Consider the following 9722-nt stretch of genomic DNA (forward strand, 5'->3'; position numbering starts at 1 on the left):
GCTGTTGAACTGTAACTCGTTGTCTGACACTAGAAACTTTGGTACCTTGGATCTTATCACTATGTTTCTTCATACAAACTTCTTAACATCCATGTCTCAGATGCTCACCAATGCCTCCGCCTCAGCCCACTTAATGAAATAATCTATAGTTACCAAGACAAATCTCCAATTTCTTATAGCCCGAGGAAATGGTCCGACAATATCTAGCCCCCACTGTGTGAAGGACCAAGGGCTACTGATGGGATTTAAGCTCCCCGCCGGTTGATGGATCATTAGGGCTTGCCTTTGACACTTCTCACATTTTCGTGCGTACTCAGCAACATCCTTAGGTCATTGCCCGTTGAGCTAGTGATCGTCCCCCCACGTAACTGCCGTACACCCTGTCGTGTAGCTTGGCTAAGAGTTCCTCAATCTTGCTAGGGTGCAAGCATTGCAAGTAAGGTCCGTTAAAAGATCTTTAATATAGCTTAGATCGACAGATAACCAATATCGAGCTGTTGTTCGGTGTACTTTTTCTACTTTTTTCTCGTTAGTCGGCAAATGGTTCTCGACTAAAAAGTTGATAATCGGATCCATCCAGCATGGTTCAACTGTTGTCACCTGTGAAACACCTACCCCAACATTGATGCTTGGTTCTGCTACCAACTCCACTTTGATTATGCGAGGTACCTCATCTATCATTGATGATGCCAAGGTGGCTAGAGAGTCCACGTGTATGTTCTACCCCTGGGCCACCTAGACCACCTTTGCTTTAAGAAACCGGCTCAAAACCTACTTTACCACTCGTAGATATTCCTTTATTCGGGAATCTCGGGCTTTGAAAATGCCTTGCACCTAATTAACTACCAATCGGGAATCTGAGTAGACCTCAACTTCCTGCGCGCCTATATCCAGAAGAATCCTCAATCTAGCGAGAAGAGCTTCATACTCAGTTTCGTTGTTGGAGGCCCTAAATCCCAACCTGAAAGAATGTTCCAACCTTATGCCTTTTGGAGTGGCCATAAGGATCTCAGCCTTTGCCCCTATTTCACTGGAAGCGCTGTTTACAAATACCTTCCACAGACGACAGTCTATGTGACAAATTACTTCAATTTCTTTTCTCGGGGAAAATTTCGCAACAAAATCAGCATGAACTTGGCTTTTGATCGAACTCCTCGGCCAGTACCTGATATCAAAGGAGCCAAGCCGGGTCCTCTATTTACCTATTTGACTTGTGAAGTTAGATCTCTTCAATAATGACTGTAAGGGATACTCGGTCAATACATAGACGGTGTGAGCTTGAAAATAATGTGGTAGCTTCCCTATAGCGTGCAGTAATGTTAACATTAACTTCTCCAAGGGCAAGTATCTCGTTTCGGCGTCAACCAAGGTCTTGCTTATATAATACATAGGTTGTTGCACTCTTAGATCTTTTCGAAGCACATCACTCATGGTGTGTTCTGACACTGAGAGGTACATGAATAAATCCTCCGCGGGCTCAGGGGCCGTTAACATAGGTGCTTGCATTAAATATTCATGCAAGTCTTGAAAAGCCTTTTCACACTCCTCATCCTACTGGAATCTCTTCCATTTCTTCAAGAGTTGGTAAAAAGGCCAGCAACGATTGGCAAACTTGGAAATGAATCGGTTAAGGGCAGCTAACATGTCGGTCAACACTTAGACTTCCTTCGGATTACTTGGCGGTTTAAGACATTCTACTACTTGAATTTGGTCGAGGTTGACTTCTATTCCTTAATTACTGACCAAATACCCTAGGAACTTACCAGCTCCCACTCCGAAAGCACACTTCTTGGCAATGAGTTGCAGCTTATGCCGTCGAAGTATTTCGAAAACCCCTTTGAGATCATCAATGTGTTGCACTTCCCATTTGCTTTTCACCACTATGTCATCAATGTACACCTCAACTGTATGCCCTATCCTGTCTTGGAATATTCTCGCATCATTCATTGATATGTAGCCCTGGCATTCTTCAATCTAAATGGCATCATAGTATAGTGATAGTTAACATCAATGGTTATAAATGCTATTTTCTCTTGGTCCTTGGCAGCTAGGGCAATCTGGTGATAACCCTGAAAAGCGTCTAGGAAGCTCATCCTTAGATGCCTATATGTGGCATCTACTAACTGAACAATCTTAGGCATCAAGAACAGATCCTTTGGGCATGTTCGGTTCAGGTTAGTGAAGTCAACACAAGCCCTCCATTTACCGTTCTTCTTTTTTACCACCACGGTATTTGCTAGCCACTCTGGGAAGAAAATCTCCTTTATAGCCCCGGCTTCCTTCAACCTTTTGACCTCTTGCTTGACAGCATCGACATGTTCCTTAGTCGATCTTCTCGGCCTTTGCTTCTTGGGAGGGCATAGGGAGTCCATGTTGAGCTTGTGAATTATAAACTTGGGGTCCACCCTGGGTACCTCATACGGGCTCCAGGCAAACACGTCTATGTTTTGTACAAGAAGTAGCAACATCTTTACCTTTTTTTCGTCCTTTATGCTTGCTCTAATTAGAAAACTCTTATCATCATCCAGTAATATCCTTACCTTCACCAAGTCCTCAGTACAACTAGTTCCTGCTCCTTCATGGGGTTTTTGTAATTGCTATGAGGAAGCTTCCTCGATTGTTTCCTTCTGTTTGATTTCCTAGCCAATTGCGGCTACCATGCATTGTCTGGCCACTTGCTGGTTTCCCTTTACTATGGCAATGCCCCGCTCTATGTAAAACTTTACTTTCACATGCAGGGTGGATAGCACTGCCCCCATTGTATGAATCCATGGCCTCCCTAAGATCGCCATGTAAGGGGAAAACGAGGCGACCACTATGAACATTACCATCATCTCCTTGCCTTCTATACTTACGGGAAGCGATATTTGCCCTTCTAGAATCACCATCCAACCATCAAACCCCATCAATGGCGTATCATACTTAAGGAGGTCTTCCTTTTTCAAGCCAAACCCCCTATACAGGTTAGGATACATCACGTCAACTCTACTCTCCCGGCCTATCATCACTCTCTTCACTACGAAACCATTTGTCTAAGCCGTAACCACCAAAGTATCGTCGTGTGGTTGAACTGTGCCCTCCAGATCATCATCATTGAAGGCGATGGGCTTCTGAGTACATCTTAACTTCTTTTCGGGAAGTTGATTACCCGTGCAGCCTTTCGCCGAAACCACAGCCAGTACCTCCCTTCTGTTGAACATTTGAGTACCTTTTAAGGTTGCGTGAATAACTTCTATCACTTCCAGTGGGGATAGGAGAGGATTTCCACGAGGCCGGGCGCCTTACTCAGCTTCCTGATTCTTGGGATCCACCACGAACTCTTTCAGGTATCTCGCTTTTACCAACTGCTCTAGATGATCTTTTAACACCTTGCACTGTTTTGTGGTATACCCCTTATCTTTATGGTAAGTACAATATAAGTTTTTATTCTTCCTGGATGGATCTCCCCCTATCTTGTTTGGCCATTGAAAGTATGGCTCATTCTTAATTTGATCAATGATCCTATGCATTGGTTCTTTGAAGGCTACATTCACTTCTCCTATCTGTGGTCCTGGTTCTTGAATCCTCAAATCCTTCTAGGGCTTGGACAGTGAGCTGATATGCTGAGGATGATTTATGGTCGGGGCTTTACCCTTGTTCTATAGCCGGTCATCTTCCAAACGCTGATAGTCTTCAATGCACCTCATCAACTGCTGCATATCCTCGAGAGGCCTTATCGTCAACAATTCCTGTCGACTGGAATCTTCGGGCAACTCCATCCTAAAAGTACTTGCAGCGATTTTTTTATTACCTCCGCCAATCTCATTGTACAATTCTCAATACCGGTTAGCGTAGCTACAGAGGGTTTCCCCTGCCCCCATCTTCATTGACAGCAACACGTCCATGGGCTTAGGGACTCGGCTGCAGGTCATAAACCGTGCACTGAACTCTTGAATCAATTTGGAAAAACTGTGAATTGAGCATTTCTTTAATTCATTAAACCATCTCAAAGCAGTGGGACCGAGGCTCGAGGGGAACACTTTACATATCAGTGCATCGTTGTGAGTGTGTAAAGACATCATTTGAATATAATGGCTTACATGTTCTACCGGGTCCATCTTTCCATCGTAGGAATTGAACGGAGGCCTTATAAATCTGCTTGGCATAGGTGCCCTTTCAATGTCCCTCGAGAACGGTGACCGAGCAGCTCGACGTAATGCGTGGCTCATAGATTCTATGGCCGCGTTCTGAGGTCGCCTCTCATTCGGGGAAATCGAATCCCGGTTTGCATATTCCCGTGAACGATTCTGGTGTCGATAAGGCTTGGATTGATAGGACCTTGCTCCATGATGATCCCCGACACTAGCTGACCTTTCCCTTCGTTCCTCGTGGTCCTTCCTTCGATGCCTACCTCTTGCTTGCAACTCTAAATCCCTCACCAACCTACGAAGGCGTTCAAGTTTCTCGTCCTTTTGATTGTGCTCTTCATCCCTTCTGTTAAAACGATTGCACTTCAAAGTGCCCGACATTGTCCGGTATGTTTAAAATGACCCTTTTCCAAGGCCGGACTACCCTTCCTCTTCATGCTCCTTATCTTCGTGTCTTTTCTGCCTTCTTTCCCTCCAAGTGGATCCCCGTGAAGACCTCCCAGAATCACTTTCAACATAACTCCCAAACGGACCTTCAGACATTTTCCCATGCTTGCTTTCACAGGACCATAGCTTTGTAGGAGATCCCCACAGACGGCACCAATTGTGCATACCTAAAATATAAGGCTATTGGGCTTGACCTCTACTTGGGCTCATAATCTATTTGTTTGGTGGGGTTTTGTGTTTCCTACAATGGTTAGTCCTATGCTCGGCAGACCCAAATACAATTCTATTTCCTCAAGCCTTTCTCTCTCTCTCACAGGATCGTTCATTTGCTCTCTTTGAGTGTTTGCTCTCTTCTCTCAGTATTCTTTGCATAAATGCCAACTCCCTATTCCTTATCTTCTTCTCATATTTATAGGCCAAGATAAGTGAAGGTGTTATGATTACTTTAGGTCATTAGTGGGCATGGGGGTCCAATTCCATCGTTTCAAAGTAGGTGTTTAGGTGGGAATGGGAGGAGTGGCATTGGAATTGCTTCCTATCTCAAAGAAGCCACTCGGTGGCGATATTCCCTAAGGTGTTGCTGGGAAGCTGAGAGGCGGTACCCCGAGCAGTCGTTATCTTGTTTAGGATATAATTGACCGAGCAAGTCCCAGGTGATGAAACATGATGTGCACAGATTAAGGGTATTTGCCCAATGGGCTCTGGGTCGGCATGAGGCCTGGGCTTATGGCCCTAGAGGGCTTAGGGCCCGGAGTCGAATACAGCGGTTGGGGTCATGGGCCGTACCCTTGGGTTAAAGTTCAGGGTCTAAGTGGGCTTGGGACCCTTATGCTGTACAACATTCATTAGTATTTTACATACTAATTGATCATTCACATGGACTCAAGTTATGAAAATGGGTATCAAAATAAATATGTCCCTATTATTGATTATAATGAATTCGGGTCCATTTGAGATTTATTTATTTTATTGAAATTGAACATTTTTTACTGTATGTATTTTTTTTATAGAAATGAAAGTATTGTAAATAAAGGTAAAAGTTAGTTAAAATAGTACAGTAAAACTCATGAATAGTATCAAAAAATATAATAAGACCTATAAATAATAACAAAAATAAACTAAATAGTAGAATAAATTGGCAAAAATAATATTTGTCTATCAAAGCTTAGTCTAGGAAAGAAAAAGGAAAATAAAATCGGAAAGCTCATTTATGTGGCTGAAATTTCACTTTCAAATGCAGCAACGTCCAAATTCTCAAATTCCCATCTCTCCAACTCCACGTGTCTAACTCTGTCACCGACTCATGATTCCTTATAATTTAGCACTACTATATATGTATTATTACGGGATAACCCAACACACTTGGTTGTTTCCTGAAAGTGAGAATTCATCGGAACCATGAAACCATCTCCACTTTTTCTCCCAAAACCAATCACTATTATTAGAACACAGCCGCTCTTCTTCGCTCAAACTCCTAAATTCACTTCAAATGTCAAACCGACAATCTTTCAATCTAGTCCACATAGAATCAGACTCTGTTCAGTCTCCATGTCCACCCGCTCGGTCCACTCTTCATCACCCGTAATCGAGTCCGATGTTCAACGATCCGATTCATACCCGTCGTTTGTGAACTCCACAGAAGAGCACATTGAGAAGGTACTGGCTACAACCTTGAAATTCTCAAACAGAATGTTTGACATGTGACTTTATTTCTTGTTGTTTTCATATGTATGTATATTTATGTATGTATGTATTTATGTTAATGTAGGCTATTTATGGATGTCGTTTCATGACGTTTCTGGGAGTCTTGGGGTCTTTAGTTGGATCGTTTTTATGTTTTATAAAGGTATGTCCTTTTCATTTCATGATTTTGCTTTTTGGCATTGTTAGAATATTCCTGTAAGAAGTTACTATATATATACACAAATATATGATTATGCTGTTTGCAATTGTCTCAATTTGGTTTGTAGTGTTGATCAGCGTCTAAATGTGGTCGTTTCGTTTCCGTTTGGGTATTCGGAGTTTTTAGTAGCTTATTTATTTGCATAGTGTTTATAAAAAGATATAATTTTGGGGAACTTTTATGCTAAATGTGTGGCAAAAAGTTAAATGTTAGCTTATTTTCGAAAAAGTTAATTTTGTTAAATTGAAATAAATAAAAAATAAAAAAACTAAGACAAAATGCTAAAAGTTTTTACCAAACGTCCGAAATAATGTTACAAAAACATGATATTTTCGTCTAATATTTGCCTAGAAATGGTGAATTTTCGGTGTGTTATCTGGATATAACTTTTTCAAGTACATTGTAAGACCCAAGTCAACTCACCCAAGCCCTAATACCAAATTAAATTCAACTTCACCGACCCTTAATTTGACAAAATTGGATTTGGCTTGATAATCCTTTCGGTTGGTCATATGTATTTTTTAGGCCTCTGTCACCTTGCATTTATTATATCCTTATTCATTACATCTATCTAGGTCACTTTTGTCAATACTGATAGAAGAAAATAAAATATTTTAGAGAGACAAATTGGATCCAAGAAAGAGAAAGAGAAAGAGAGGTAATTAATTATTAAATGTAGTTCGGCCCGACGGCTTACGTCCACGGCAGAAAGCCCTTGATGGCTACATGTTTACTATAAGCTCTATTTACAATAAACCCATAGTAGGGTATTTATAGTAGGATAAATCCTAGGCTTCAGATTACAAGACTAACAATACAAGAAGAAATATATTTCTTTGCATGCACACCAATTAGGAATTTCTTTGCTTGTACACCAAATAGGATTAAACTTGGACCTTGACTAGGAATGAGGCCTTGATATCTTTAACAACTTTTAGCCTCCTTCTAACTAATTTCGCTCATTCTCTTTGAAGTAAGTCACACTAGCGTATTCATTATATTTATCTCTAGCAACCGTCCTTATCTTTCCCTCAAATGGATAGTGTGGAACTCTTCCCCATTTCTCACTACATTCAAGTATTGATCAAGCAAATTACTTAAAGGGAATGTTTTAGCTAATCTTTGCCCACTTCGTATTTCATATGTGATTGATTTGACGGGTCACTAGTAGCAGACGCTGAAACTCATTTCTCTAAAAGCTCCTTTCAAATAATGTGACTAAGGTTTGTTGATGCCTTGATGGCCGTCCTCCTTTCTCAAGGAATGAAACTCACTGTGTAAAAAGAATTTTTCCTTTTGATAAGCAATAATTCATCAGAAACTAGAAAAACATCAATTGGACAGGAAGTATACTAGATGTACATCATACTAAACTTTGCTAAAAGTACAGTGATTGTTAAACTCTAAGAAGTTTGAGAATGAGAAACTTCCTGATGCTGACACCGATTCAAACAGATCTAGAATTGTCCTCTCACATCCATCACACTGTGTAAAAAGATTAGGACACTAAACATGGCTGGAGTTCCTTTCAAATACAACATGAAATCTAAAATCTTATTTCATCAATTGGTTGGCACTATCAGTGTATCAATGAATAAATTAATTCATCTCTATAATGTATTTATTTGTTTTTTACTTTTAAGATTTGGTGATTTAATCTATCATTACTGTTGTACTTCAATATTTTGAAACATTGCTGTTCCAAGCCATGGAGAATTTCTTGGAAACTGAAAAATAAATGAAGTCTATTTACTTGGAAAAATTATGGTTCCAAGAATAGTATATGCTTAGTTTTTTGAATCATAGAAATGCTTTTAAATAATAGAATCTGATCCAGTAAAATGTTATTGGTGAAGTTTTCTGACGTAGTATCTAATAAGTGCCCCAGTCAGGTATGATAGACAACATATTTGAGTGATATGTTGCGATTTGAATGAGAGGATGTGCCTTATAATTGTTAAAGGACAAGTAACAGAAACATTTTTTTTTTGTCATGTTAAAAGATGGATGTATCAGTGTGAGCAGTTATATAAATACTGATGAATGAGATATAGCTCAATGGTGTTGAGAGGGTTTTCCCAGGTACTTCAGGTTAAACCATTAAAGGTTATAGGTTCAAGCTCACTTATGTAAAAAACGGGTTAGTTTGGTTATAAAAAGTTCCAAACAGACTGTTTTTATCTGTCTCAAAAGCAAATGTATACAATCTTATGATAATTAGGTAGCGTTTGGATCAAGGGCGTAGCCAGGAATTTTTACATGGGGGGGCCGATTCGAACCATGAAGGTTGAAATCGACGACGATGAGTATCATCGTTATATGGATAGTCTATATTTTTAAGTTGATATGGACCTTCTTTGAGATAAGCTCGTCGGATTTCATCTTATTTGTTGATAGAGAATTCACATATTTGTTTACGTGATCTTGGATCACGATCTATCTCTTCAAATTGAATTCTTGAACATTTGGAGGGGTCAGGGTGTTCATCAGGCATTGAAGTATCAACATTTGTTTCTACAGCCATAGGTGTCCTAATTTCTGAATTGTTAACATCTTTTTTCTTAAAGAATACATCAATTGTTTTTCGTTTGCTCATAATTCTTTTAGCTTTAAGAATATGATTCAAAAATTTACCTAAAAAGAAGTTAAAAAAATAAAATTTTAATTAGAAATTTTTACTTAGTTATATGGATGTTATTCATACTTAAGAAAAAACAAAGTTTCCACTATTATTTAAACATACAACCCATTTTTAATACGACTTTAATTAATAATAACTCCTCAAACAAAAACAAAAATTAAATACACAAGTATTGATACACAACATAAACCAAACAATTTAACAACACTCACAGCCACATGATATCTAACTAATCAAAAATAGGTAATAAATCAAAACAATTTTACCTTAGAAAATTTGTCTTCACAAAGTGCAAAGATGGGTCATCCATGTGGCAATGCCTATTGCCTCCAACTTTAGATCTTCCCTTCAAGACTCATCACAAACAATCTCCCCATGCCTTCAATCATGTATTTCTCTAAAAATCTATGAAAATATAAAGTGCATGTGAATATTTAGGTGTACATAGTTGAGAAAAAATAAAAAAGACACAAAAAAAAGATGAATGTCTAACGCATAAGAAAGAGAGGAAAACTCACCAGTCACCAAGTAATCACCTAGTTCCAAAACTAAAACTGATGAAGAAAGAAAAAATTGGTTAGGAATTTTTTTTTTTTTTTTTTTT

The 9722-nt window shown here is 39.3% G+C and overlaps 1 long non-coding RNA gene across 1 annotated transcript; it reads left to right on the forward strand.

Moving 5' to 3' along the window:
- Positions 1–5754: 5754 nt before the first annotated feature.
- On the forward strand, positions 5755–6518 carry LOC136064159 (uncharacterized). The gene is made up of 2 exons (XR_010625842.1): positions 5755–6230; positions 6343–6518. It is a non-coding gene; the product is annotated as an uncharacterized LOC136064159 (long non-coding RNA).
- Positions 6519–9722: the final 3204 nt, after the last annotated feature.

Source organism: Quercus suber, unplaced genomic scaffold (assembly GCF_002906115.3).
Source record: "Quercus suber isolate HL8 unplaced genomic scaffold, Cork oak 2.0 scaffold_23, whole genome shotgun sequence".
Lineage (NCBI taxonomy): Eukaryota > Viridiplantae > Streptophyta > Magnoliopsida > Fagales > Fagaceae > Quercus > Quercus suber.